Below are 12334 nucleotides of genomic sequence, written 5' to 3' on the forward strand. Positions count from 1 at the left end.
GAATTGAACCCCTCTCCACCACTCTGGCAGCTCATTCCATGTATGCAGCACCCTCTGCCTGAAAAGTTACTTCTCAGGCCCTTTTTAAATCTTCACTTCTCACCTTAAACCTTTGCCCTCTAGTTTATGACTCCCCTGCCCTGGGAAAAAAATCTTGGCTATTCACCCTATCCATGCCCCTCATGATTTTACAAACCTCTGCAAAAACCCTTCAGCCTCCAATGCTCTGGGGAAAAATACTTCAGCCTATTCAGCCTCTCCCTGTAAGTCAGTCCCAGCAACACCCTTGTAAATCTTTTCTGCACTCTCTCAAGTTTAACATCCTTCCTATAGAAAGGCGATCAGAACTGTATGCAGTATTCAAGATGAGGCCTCACCAATGTCCTGTACAGCTGCAACGCAATGCCTCAACCACTACAGTCAATGTTCTGCCGGCAACTCCTCTTTCAAGAAACTATGCACCTGCATCCCAAGATCTATTTGTTCAGCAACACTCCCCAGGGCCCGACCATTAACTGTATAAACTAGTGACCGGATAGAGAACTTTGAAAACGAGATTTGATAGAGAAGTTTAAAAATGAAGACCATAAGACAGAGGAGTGGAAGTAAGGCCATTCGACCCATCGAGTCCACTCCACCATTCAATCATGGCTGATGGGCATTTCAACTCCACTTACCCGCACTCTCCTCGTAGCCCTTAATTCCTCGTGAGATCAAGAATTTATCAATCTCTGTCTTGAAGACATTTAACATCCCGGCCACCGTGGCAATGAATTCCACAGGCCAACGACTCTCTGGCTGACGAAATGTCTCTCATTTCCGTTCTAAATTGACCTCCTCTAATTCTAAGGCTGTGCCCATGGGTCCTAGTCTCCCTGCCTAACGGAAACAACTTCCCAGCGTCCACCCTTTCTAAGCCATGCATTATCTTCTAAGTTTCTTGTAGATCTCCCTTCAACCTTCTAAACTCTCATGAATACAATCCCAGGATCCTCAGATATTCATCGTTTGTTCAGCCTACTATTCCAGGGATCATCCGTGTGAATCGCTGCTGGACACACTCCAGTGCCAGTATGTCCTTCCTGAGGTGTGGGGCCCAAAATAGGTCACAGTGTTCGAAGTGAGGCTTATCTCAAGCTTTATAAAGTCTCAGTAGCACATCACTGCTTTAATATTCCAACCTTCTTGAGATAAATGACAACATTACATTTGCTTTCTTCACCACGGTCTCAACCCGCAAGTCAATCTTGAGAGAATCCTGGACTAGCACTCCCAGATCCCTTTGTACTTTGGCTTTTTGAATTTTCTCACCGTTTAGAAAATAGCCCAGGCCTGTATTCTTTTTCCCAAAGTGCAAGGCCTCACATTTGCTCACGTTGAATTTCATCAGCCATTTCCTGGACCACTCTCCTAAACTGTCTCAATCTTTCTGCAGTCTCCCCACCTCCTCAGAACATCCTGCCTGTCCACCTAACTTCTTATCATTGGTGAACTTCGCCAGAAAGCCCCCAGTTCCCTTCATCCAGATCATTAATATATAAAGTGAACAGCTGCGGCCCCAACACTGAACCCTGCGAGATTCCACTTGTCACCAGATGCCATTCCGCACAAGAACCTTTTATCCCAACTCTCTGCCTTCTTTCAGACGGCCAAGCCTCAATCCATGCCAGTAGCTCACCTCAAACACCATGGGCCCTCATCTTACTCAGCAGCCTCCCATGAGGCACTTTACCAAAGGCCTTTTGGAAGTCTAGATAGATCACATCCACTGGGTTTCCCTAGTCTAACCTACGTGTTACCTCTTCAATGAATGCCAACAAGTTTTTCAGGCATGACCTTCCCTTACTAAATCCATGCTGGCTTGTTTTAATCAGACCCTGCACTTCCAAGAACTTACAAATCTCATCCTTAACGATGGATTCTAGAATTTTCCTACAACCGAGGTTAGGCGAAGCAACCTATAATTTTCCATCTTTTGTCTTGATCCTTTCTTGAACAAGAGAGTTACAAAAGCGATTTTCCAATCATCTGGGACTTTCCCTGACTCCAGTGACAACCAACGCCTCTGCTATTTCCTCAGACACGTGTCTCAGAACATCTGGAATGGAGCCCATCTGGGCCAGGGGATTTATCAATTTTTACACCTGTTAGCTTTTCTCGCACTCTCTCTTTTGTAATGGATACCATACTCAACTCTGCTCCCAACTCTCCTTCACTCATGCCTTCCACTGTGAAGACTGATTAAGTTCTTCAGCTATTTCCTTATCTCCCATCACAAGCCTTCCTGTATCAATTTGGAATGGCCCAATTTCTACTTTTGCTTCTCATTTGTTTCTTATGTATTGAAAGAAATTTTTACTATCATTTCTAATATTACTGGCAAGCTTATTTGATCCTCTCCTTCTTTATTTCTCTCTTTGTTTGTTTTCACAGTCTTCCCAATCTTCTGATTTCTCAGTTCTCTTGGTCACTTTATAGGCTTACTCACTCTCTTTGATCCATTTCCTGACTTCCTTTGTCAGCCATGGCTGTCTAATGCCCCTGCCACCCCCTCCCCCCACCCCCGAATAATCTTCCTTTTTTTGGGCTGAACCTTTGTACTGTGTCCTCAATTACACCCAGAAACTCCTGCCATTGTTGCTCTACTGTCTTCCCCACTAGGCTCTGCTTCCAGTCGATTTGCATCAGTTCCTCTCTCATGCCCCTGTAATTACCTTCATTTAACTTTGACACCATTACATCCAATTTTGCCTTCTCCCTTTCAAATTGCAGACTGAACTCGACTATATTATGATCGCTGCCTCCTAAGTGCTCCCTTAGTTTAAGATCTTTTACAACATCTGGCTCATTACATAGCACTGAGTCCAAAATAGCCTGCTCTCTTGTAGGCTCCATCACAAGCCGTTCCAAAAAGCCATCATGTAAGCATTCCATGAATTCCCTTTCTTTGGATCCATTGGCAACATTATTCACCCAGTCCTTTGCATATTGAAGTTCCCCATGATCATTGTGACCTTGCCTTTATGACATGCCCTATCTATTTCCTGGTACATCTGTGCCCCTAGTCCTGAACACTGCTGGGAGGTCTGTACATAACCCCCCTTATGGTTTTTTTGCCTTTGTCGTTTCTCAACTCCACCCACACAGAATCCACGTCATCTGACCCTATATCATTCAGTGCCATAGATTTAATTTCATTCTGAACTAAAAAGGCAACTCTGCCCTCTCTCTCTCTAAGTTGTAAATCCTTGGATGTTTAACTGCCAGTCCTGAACCCCCTGCAACCACCTCTCTGTGATGCCTACCACATCATAATCATTCATCATGATTTGTGCTGTTAATTCATCTACTTTGTTACGAATACAACGAGCATTCAAGTAAAGTGCCTTAATGCTAGTTTTCTTATCCTCATGATTTCCAACATCTCTACTAATATGTTCGAAGTTATCCTTCTTTTTTGCTTCAATTCTAGTCTGCCTTGAACTTAAACCCTGCACACATGCTAACCCGCTGCTTATCTTTCTACTTGACTCCATACTCCCTGTTGCTTTCCCTTTTCCCAGACTCATAAGTTTAAAGTCCTAGTGACCACCCGATTTATCCTTTACGCCAGAAGACTGGTTCCAGATCGGTTCAGGTGGAGACTGTCTCATCGATACAGATCGCCCAGGTTCCAAAAGCTGATGCCAATGTCCCATGAAATGGAATCCCTCATTCCCACACCAATCTCCTAGCCACGTGTTTACTTCCCTAACTTGCTTATCCCTATGACAATTAGCACGTGGCTCGGGCAGTAATCCAGAGATTATGACCCTCGAGGATCTGTTCTTCAATTTCCTTCCTAGTGCTTGATATTCGCCAACAGGCCCACATGCCCAGCTTTGTCTGTGTTGTTAGTGCCAACATGGATCACAACAACTGGATCTTCTCCCTCCTGCTCCAATATCCGTTCAAGCTAATCGAAGATATCTGGCACCCTGGCACCAGGCAGGCAACACACCATGTGGGACTCCCAATCCGGCTTGCAAAGGATACTATCTGTCCGCTAATTACAGAATCCCCTGTAACAACTACTTGTCTTTTTACTCCCCTTCTTGAATGGCCTTCTGCACCATGTTGCAGTGGTCAGCTGGCTTATCCTGTCCACAGCCCTTTTCCTCACCCATACAGGAAGCAAAAATTGCATATCTGTTGGACAAGGTCAAGGGCTGAGGGTCCTCCACTCCTGAACTCAGAATCCCCCTACCTGCCTCACTTACAGTCACACCCTGTTGTTCCTGATCACTAACTGAATTTGAATTACTTAATCTACCGGGTGTGACTGCCTCCTGAAACAAAGCAGGTAACTCTCCCCCTCCCGGATGTACCGCAGTGTTTGAAGCTCAGATTCCAGATCATTAATTCTGATCCGGAGTTCTTTTAGCAACCAACACTTGCTGCAGATATGGTCACTGCCCTTCACAATGGGTCCAGCCAGCTCCCACACCATACAGCTACAGCACATCACCTGTCCATCCATCTCTACTTATTTAATTCATTTATACAAATTTATGAATTAAATAATTTCTAGTACTTCTCTATGGTCTTATTCAACTAACTAACTAATAGCCAACTTTTAATTAATCACACGAAACACAAGAAATATCAATTGAAACACCTTACCTTAGCAACACACGGGAGGCCATTTTTTTGGTTAGAGGAGGGGGCGCGGGGTGGGGGGGAGGGGGGGTAACACTACACGTGTAGCATCTTGGGATTCAGCTGCTGCCCAAATATATATCCACCAGTCCGCTGCGCCTTCCCGTGCCCTCTCCCTCTGTTGCTCCTTTAAAAGCCTCACTTACCCAGCAGTCTCGTGTCCATTCCTGCACAGTGTTTGCTCTGCCAAGGTAAGTTTTTATATTGGAGGAGAAAGTGAGGACTGCAGATGCTGGAGATCAGAGCTGAAAATGTGTTGCTGGAAAAGCGCAGCAGGTCAGGCAGCTTCCAAGAAACAGGAGAATCGACGTTTCGGGCATAAGCCCTTCCTGAAGAAAGGCTTATGCCCAAAACGTCAATTCTCCTGTTCCTTGGATGCTGCCTGACCTGCTGCGCTTTTCCAGCAACACATTTTCAGCTAAGTTTTTATATTTCAAAGTTATCTTCCCATTAGGTCTCTGGTCCTCGCTGTCACTCCTCCCACTCCACCTGCCACCGAAGAATTGAAAAACACTGAACTCCGAGCTAAGTTATTACATTTTCAAGTTACCTTCCCATCAGGCCTCTGGTCCTGGCTGAAGGTGCCTGAGCTGCATAGAGGGAGAAATGTTTTCACTTGTGAGGCTGACTGAACAGGAAGTTAACATTAACGAATTGAATCACAAATTCAAAACAAAATATTATTCCCTGAGAAAGGTGACAACATGAAACTTGCTAGAGCCGGGAATGCTGAAGTTGAATAGCACAAATTTCTGAAAGGGGAAATTAGATAGGTACCTCAGGGAGAAATATACAGAAGGATGCACTGATGGGATGAGACAAAGTGGGAGTAGACTCGCATGGAGACTAAATAACTGCACAAATCTGTGGGGCCAAAAAACACGTTTCTCTGCTGTAAAGTCTCTGTAAAAGTACTGGTCTCCTTAACTAAAGAACCACTTCATCACCAACTTATTTGGACAAAAGGGGTTCCACTAGGGCATAAAAGAGAAATACAAGAGGCTTTCCTTCGTAAAGTTACAATTAACGTCCATTACTGAAAGTACCTCTGCAGACAAGGAGGTTTCGTCTTCGGTTTCTCAGTAGCAGTGGAGTACAGAGTTTTAATCTGCGGTTTGGTTGAGTTTGAGCTGGCAACATCAAGATCTGTACTGAGTTCAGCTTTGGTCTTCTTTACAAACTCATCATAGGACTGAAAGAAACATGGACAGAAAGTGAAATCAAACATTGGGACTTAAAGAAGTACACATGACACTACTTTGCCAACTGCACTGAATTCAATGTACTTCTGAATATTTTTTCAACTTTTCTGGCAACTAAGGAATAATAGGATTTGGATTTCAGCAAATTACTCCAGTGAGGACCCAAGTTTTCAATTCAATCAGAAAGTTGAAGCATTTTCTGGATGTGTCCAGGAGAACCAGACAGGTAAGCCAAAAACAGATAAAGCATTTGCCATTTGAAATAATAGAAAATTCAGATGTATGATGCAGTGTTCATAATCGTGACGTAATGCTACAATGTAAAACTGGACAATTCCGAAACTGAAGCACTTACCAAAATATGGGTCATCCAATCACGTTTTCTCCTGCCAAATTTCTTCATCTTCTGCCAAGCTGTCTTCTGCTATTGCTCCTGGTTGAATCCAAACAACATCATAACTTCATTAGAAATGAAGATCTGGGGATAGAAGCACTGGAGAAATGGCAGCTGTTGCAAACACCCTAAATACACAGACAAAACAATCCACAATCCATTATCCGTCTCTAAAACTGCTCAATGAAGATGCAAAATTGGATGAAACTCAAAGCATGTTCTATTTAACAAAAATCTGCTAAATGCTTGAAAACTGAATGACAATTGAAGTGAATAACATCAGTGAGATCTGAAAGCATATACAAAACAACATTAAGGTAGCATGCAACATTCCCAGATTGTGAGAAGTTTTGTCACTTTCTCTTGCTGAAGACCTCGGCTGAGAAAATTAATTATTTCACTTAACGATTCACTGCATTACGTGGTTCAGCACTTTGCCAACAGCACCTTCTAAGAAGCCTCTGCTCCCTCGAATTCCAGAAATGTTCTGCCTTTCATAGACTGTAGGCAGACAACTCAAGATCAGCGCTATGGGAAGTCTCACAATAAATATTGGGGCTGATGTGGATTCATACAGTGAACCCAGCATTTCAGGAGGGTCAAATCGTTCTCAGTTTAACAGATGAGTTCATCAAAGCTATATGACCTAACCACTGCCTCACATGGCTCCAGGCAGGAAGTGTTTGATAGGTTTCCCGGCTAACACCACCAAAGGCAAGTAACACACTGGAAATGTAGGTGTGGGAAATAGTACAGTTCAGACTGAAGACACAGTCGAGTCGAGTTATAAAGACAAAACAAAGGAAATGAACAGTCCCAAATTTGCTCTGTGAATGAAAAGCTGATGTCCAAACATGCCCATTCTCAGTCTCTGGCAAAGTGCAACACTTCACAAACTGTGCTCAAAGTGAAGTCAGGCTAGACAATGAGCAGCTTGATATTGACTTTAGACCGTGGTAAAAAGTTCACATTGCAGTGTTTCAAGTCTGAGTTACTGGAAGAAGTCATCCAGTGTGCACTTCAATGTCAGTGCCACAGTAAAATAGAAGGTGCATTGTTGTAATAGTAAAGAACTTGGTCTGCGTCCTGGACAATACTTTGTAACCAATGCTCAAGTCATCCACCTTAACCTCAAATTGCCAAAAACAACTTGCAAATATACATCACATTTCACACTTGTTGCATGTTGTTCCCAACCTTTGAAGTATATTCACTATTAAAATATCGTCAAAAGCTGCAACAAACTTTCACACAGCAAGTTCCCACAAATTAGAGAAATGGTTCAGTAAACGTTGAGCCAGACTGACTCATGTAGTAGATTGACCAGGACCATGAGGGAGAACTCCACTCCTCTTCAATGTCACACCAAAACTCTTTTAAAAAAACTCACCCAAGGGGGAAAATGTGGCCTCACTTCGAAAACAATATTTCAGTACTGCACCAGGACCGTCATCCAGGATTTCACTTCAGCGTTTGCTTAATCCCCTCTGCTGACTGAGGAAGAGTGCCACTGAGCCATGGCTAACACTCAGAGCTATTACATTGTGTCTCCAGTTTGGAGTAAAATGAGGTTCCTCGAGGATCATCGGGGAGATCAGAGTAAAATGGGGCTCCTCAGTTCCTGATCTTACTTCCATCATAAGGTCAGAAGTGCTGATGGTTGCACAATATTCAGTACCATTCACAGACTTAGTATCTGAGGAGTTATGTTCAAAGGCAACAAGATCTGGACAATATGCAGGTTGGACTGGCAAGAGGCAAGTAAGTTTTGCACCCAAACTGCCAGTTAATGACCATCTCCAGTAGGATGCCTGTGACCAGTGGTGTGCCACAAGGATCGGTGTTGGGTTCACTGCTTTTCTTAGGTTACATAAATGATCTGGATGTGAACATGGGACATAGTATGGTTAGTAAGTTTGCAGATGACACTAAAAATAGAGGTGTAGTGGACAGTGTTGCATCTTGTGAAGGCAAATCGGGGCAAGACGTATATACTCAATGGTAAAGTCCTGGGGAGTGTTGCTGAATAAAGAGACCTTGGAGTGTATGTTCATAGTTCCTTGAAAGTGGAGTCACAAGTAGACAGGATAGTGAAGGCGGTGTTTGTTATGCTTGCCTTTATTGGTCAGGGCATTGAGTTTAGGAGTTGAAAAATCACGTTGCGGCTGTACATGACTCAGATTCGGCCTCTTTTAGAATACCGTGTGCAATTCTGGACTCCCTGTTCTCGGAGGGATTTTGTGAATCTTGAAAGGATCATGCAAAGCTTTACAAGGATGTTGCCAGGGTTGGGGGGGTTCTGCTATAGGAAGAGGATGAATTGGTTGCGGCTATTTTCCCTGCAGCATCCGAGGCTGAGGGGCGACTGTATAAAGATATTTAAAAGGTATCTGGATGAGTATATGCATAGAAAGTTTTTCAGAGGAAAAAGGGCCAAACGCTAGCGAGGGGACTAGATTTTATCTCGGATAACTAGTCAGTATGGACAAGTTGAACCAAAGGGTCTGTTTCTGAGCTGTACAACTCAATAACGCTCAGAATATTCAACCAATGGCCCTTGTCATTCAGTGGTGTTACCATCACTGAATCCTTCACTATGAACACCATGGGGGTTACCATGGACCAGAAACTCATCTGGACTCATCATATAAATACTGTGGGCTACAAGGGCAGGTCAGAGACTTGGAATACTGTGGTGTATAACTCACCTCCTGAATCCCCATAGCAAATCCACCGAGTACAAAGCACAAGTCAGGAGTCTGATGGAAAACGCCCCACTTGCCTGGATGAGTGCAGCTCCAGTAACACACAATAAGCTCGCCACATTCAAGACAAAGCAGCCCACTTGATTGGGACCACATCTGCAAGCAGCCAGGCCCTCCACCACCCTCCACTCAGTAGCAGCAGTGTGTACAATCTGCAAGATGCATTGCAGAAATTCAAAGATCTTTAGCCAGATCCTCCCAAATCTATGACCATTTAGATTTAGAAGGACAAGAACAGCAGATACACAGGACTGTCACTTGCAAAAGCCCCTCCAAGCCACGCACCATTCTGATTTAGAAAAATATCACTGGTTCTTCAGGATTACTGTATCAACTCCCTGGAATTTTCCCCCCTTAGGGCTTTGTGAGTCTACCTACAGCACATGGACTACAGTGGTTACAAAAGATAGCTCACCAGGTTCTCAAAATCAACTAGGATCGGTCAATAAATGCTGGCGAGCCGACGATGCCCAGACCCGAGGAGTCATTTAAAAAATGTTCATTGAGGAGTTTAGAATTAAAATGGAGTTCCTTGGTGCTCAATGAGCTTCGAGTAATTTTTTTTTGTTCATTCATGGAATGTGGGCGTTTACATAAATGTGGGCTAGCAGTTATTGCCCCTTCCTAGTTGTCCTTGAGAAGATGGTAGACGGAAGTGGATACTGCAGTTGCTGGAGATCAGAGTCAAGATTAGAGTGGTGCTAGTCTTGCACAGCAAGTCAGGCAGCATCCGAGGATGAAAGGCTTTTGCCCAAAACGTTGATTTTTCCTGCTCTTTAGATACTGCCTGACCTGCTGTGCTACACCAGCACCACTCTAATCTTGACACAATGGTGCTAACCTCGACCCACAATCTCATTAGGGAAGGACTTGCAAGAAGCAGTGGCAGAATTCCAAGTCAGGATAGTGGCCACTGTTTGAGTCACTCACTTACACAATCTACATATTTTAGCTCCAGGTAAAAACAAGGACTGCAGATGGTGGAAACCAGAGTCTAGATTAGAGCGGTGCTGGAAAAGCACAGCAGGTCAGGCAGCATCCAAGGCTCCAACTAGCAGTGCATTTGCAACATTATTACTGACAAGTAAGACAAAAGGATTCCATGGAATTATTACCTTCACTTCATTTAAATTCCTCGCTCGTTTGAAGAAAGCAGAGCTAATTCGGCTTGGCTTCATCCATGGGGCTTGACTGGCACTGGGATCTTCAGAAAACATCTCAGTGAGAATTTCTTTCGTCACGTTAAATACAAGCTGGAAGAAGTAAAAGGGTAACGGAGAAAAAATTATATTAGATACGTCCTCCCCCTCCAAAAAAAGCTCGTTAGATCGCTACATGGAAAACAAAAAGGAATACTGTTCAAAATATATAAAATAGCAACTGTTTGCTCCACAATCTGAACCAAGGATAAATTTAGAATATCATTGATTGCAGGAGAGAAGGCAAAAGAGAGATTCAAGAAGGGGTTTAATAGGATTGCAAAACGACCAAGGGTAGGTGCAGACGTATTCGACAAGCTTACTAATATAATACTAAGGAAGGCACCACAACATAAAATGAGGCAAATCTTTGAAACAAAATGAATGACATTTGTGGGACATGCTGGAAATAGAAAGCAAACTATCATGGCTCCAATTATTACCTCCTAAAAGTTGACCAGAGGATTGGAGGGCAGCTAACTCCTCGATCAAAATAAGAAAAACAGGAATTTCTCAATCAGTTAGTTTTGCTTCATTTGTTGGTAAATTAAGAGTTAAAAATATGGAGATAAATACAAGCACTTCAAGAGACAGTAGCTAATCAGGAGCAATTAGCATGAATTTCTAATTAGCAGGTTGTGAACTATCAAATAATTTGACAAGGATGTATTAATAAAAGAGCAAATTAGTACGAAAAAAGCGTACATGGTTTACATGGATTTTCAGAAATTATTTCAAGAGTTGCCTCTGAGGAGACCAATGGCAAAACTCAAAAGCACCTCAAATGAAGGGGAGCATAGTCAAATGGATAGAGGTGGTTGGGAAATGCAAGGTTTGGGGTAAAATAAAGATTTCACACGAGAAAGGTGTGGAGAATGGAAGGGGCCCACAGGAGCCCATGCTCAGATCGCCCTTAATTGTTATAGTAATAAACACAATCTTGACTTGGGAATTTAAGAGAAGGAAACTAAATGATTCCAACTTGGGGTGAAGGGACAGAGATGGAATTGTAATGCAGTGACAGATACAGAAGAATATTTACCGGAAGATGGAATTGAAGTTGAGAGTGAGATGAAGTCATACATTGAGAAGCTAAAAAAGGAATTACACCTGAAACGGTAAAATCCTAATCCGATTACAGCAAAGGCCACAAAGTATTCAAACATACAGGTCATTTAAGGTGATAGATATGGCCATTAAAAAAAAAACTGACACTTCCAACTGCACACAAATGACTTAAGCCACTAAGTTGCATAAGATCTTAGAGAATATTTTGGTCAATTTTGGGAACCTCAACACAGCACAAATTCAGACTGAAAAGTGCAACTTTTAAGTCTTTCTTCATCTGAAAATTATGGAGTGACCTGTGGAAGATCAAGATTCTGGAGAGTTTTAAGAAGATGATTAATAATTAAATGTTGTATTATCAACCAATGGAAAGACAGATGATACAGAAGAATTAAAAAAAAATGAGTGACTGGAAGAGACACCATATATTATTAAATAGAAACAGAAACTATCGATTCTCAGAGTTGGCAAAGTGGTGATAGATGGGATTTTGTGAATAACAGGATGAGGAGGAGGTTGATGATGATAAATTAACAATGGGAGAGTACAAACAGTGGAGGAGAAAGGGGCTTTGGACTTTTAGGGAAGGGGCAAAATGGGAAATTGAATTCAAAGCTGTCATCAGGATCGAGATAATGTTTTTAACATGCTCTGTTATACATATCATCAATCAGAGCTGCTGTGGAGCACTATTAACTCAGACCTTTCTTGCTTAATTGAGATAAAATAATTTTGTGTTCAAACGCAAAAGCTGAAGCTCACCTCACAAAAAAACTCTTTTGCTCACACTCTCTACACCTTTCCATTCATTATTCTCAAGATAGTCTGGGGTATTCGTAGATCTCCTGGAGCGTGGCCAAGTTCCTTCTACTTCCTCAGCCACTGCATGAACCATCTTCTCAACCTCGAAAGCATCAGGAGCTACAGAAAAGTAAGGTTCCCTTTGGATTTTCAGAGGCACATCCTTTGGAGACGGGGCCTCCTGTACTGGCTGCTGCATTTGCTACA

General features: G+C 42.8%; 1 pseudogene; it reads right to left on the reverse strand.

Moving 5' to 3' along the window:
- Window positions 1-12334, reverse strand: part of LOC122552870 (uncharacterized) — a 1138103-nt pseudogene that overhangs the window by 171127 nt on the left and 954642 nt on the right.

Source organism: Chiloscyllium plagiosum, unplaced genomic scaffold (genome assembly GCF_037043375.1).
Source record: "Chiloscyllium plagiosum isolate Xiang-an unplaced genomic scaffold, Cpla_swu_hap1 HiC_scaffold_9, whole genome shotgun sequence".
NCBI classification, from domain to species: domain Eukaryota; kingdom Metazoa; phylum Chordata; class Chondrichthyes; order Orectolobiformes; family Hemiscylliidae; genus Chiloscyllium; species Chiloscyllium plagiosum.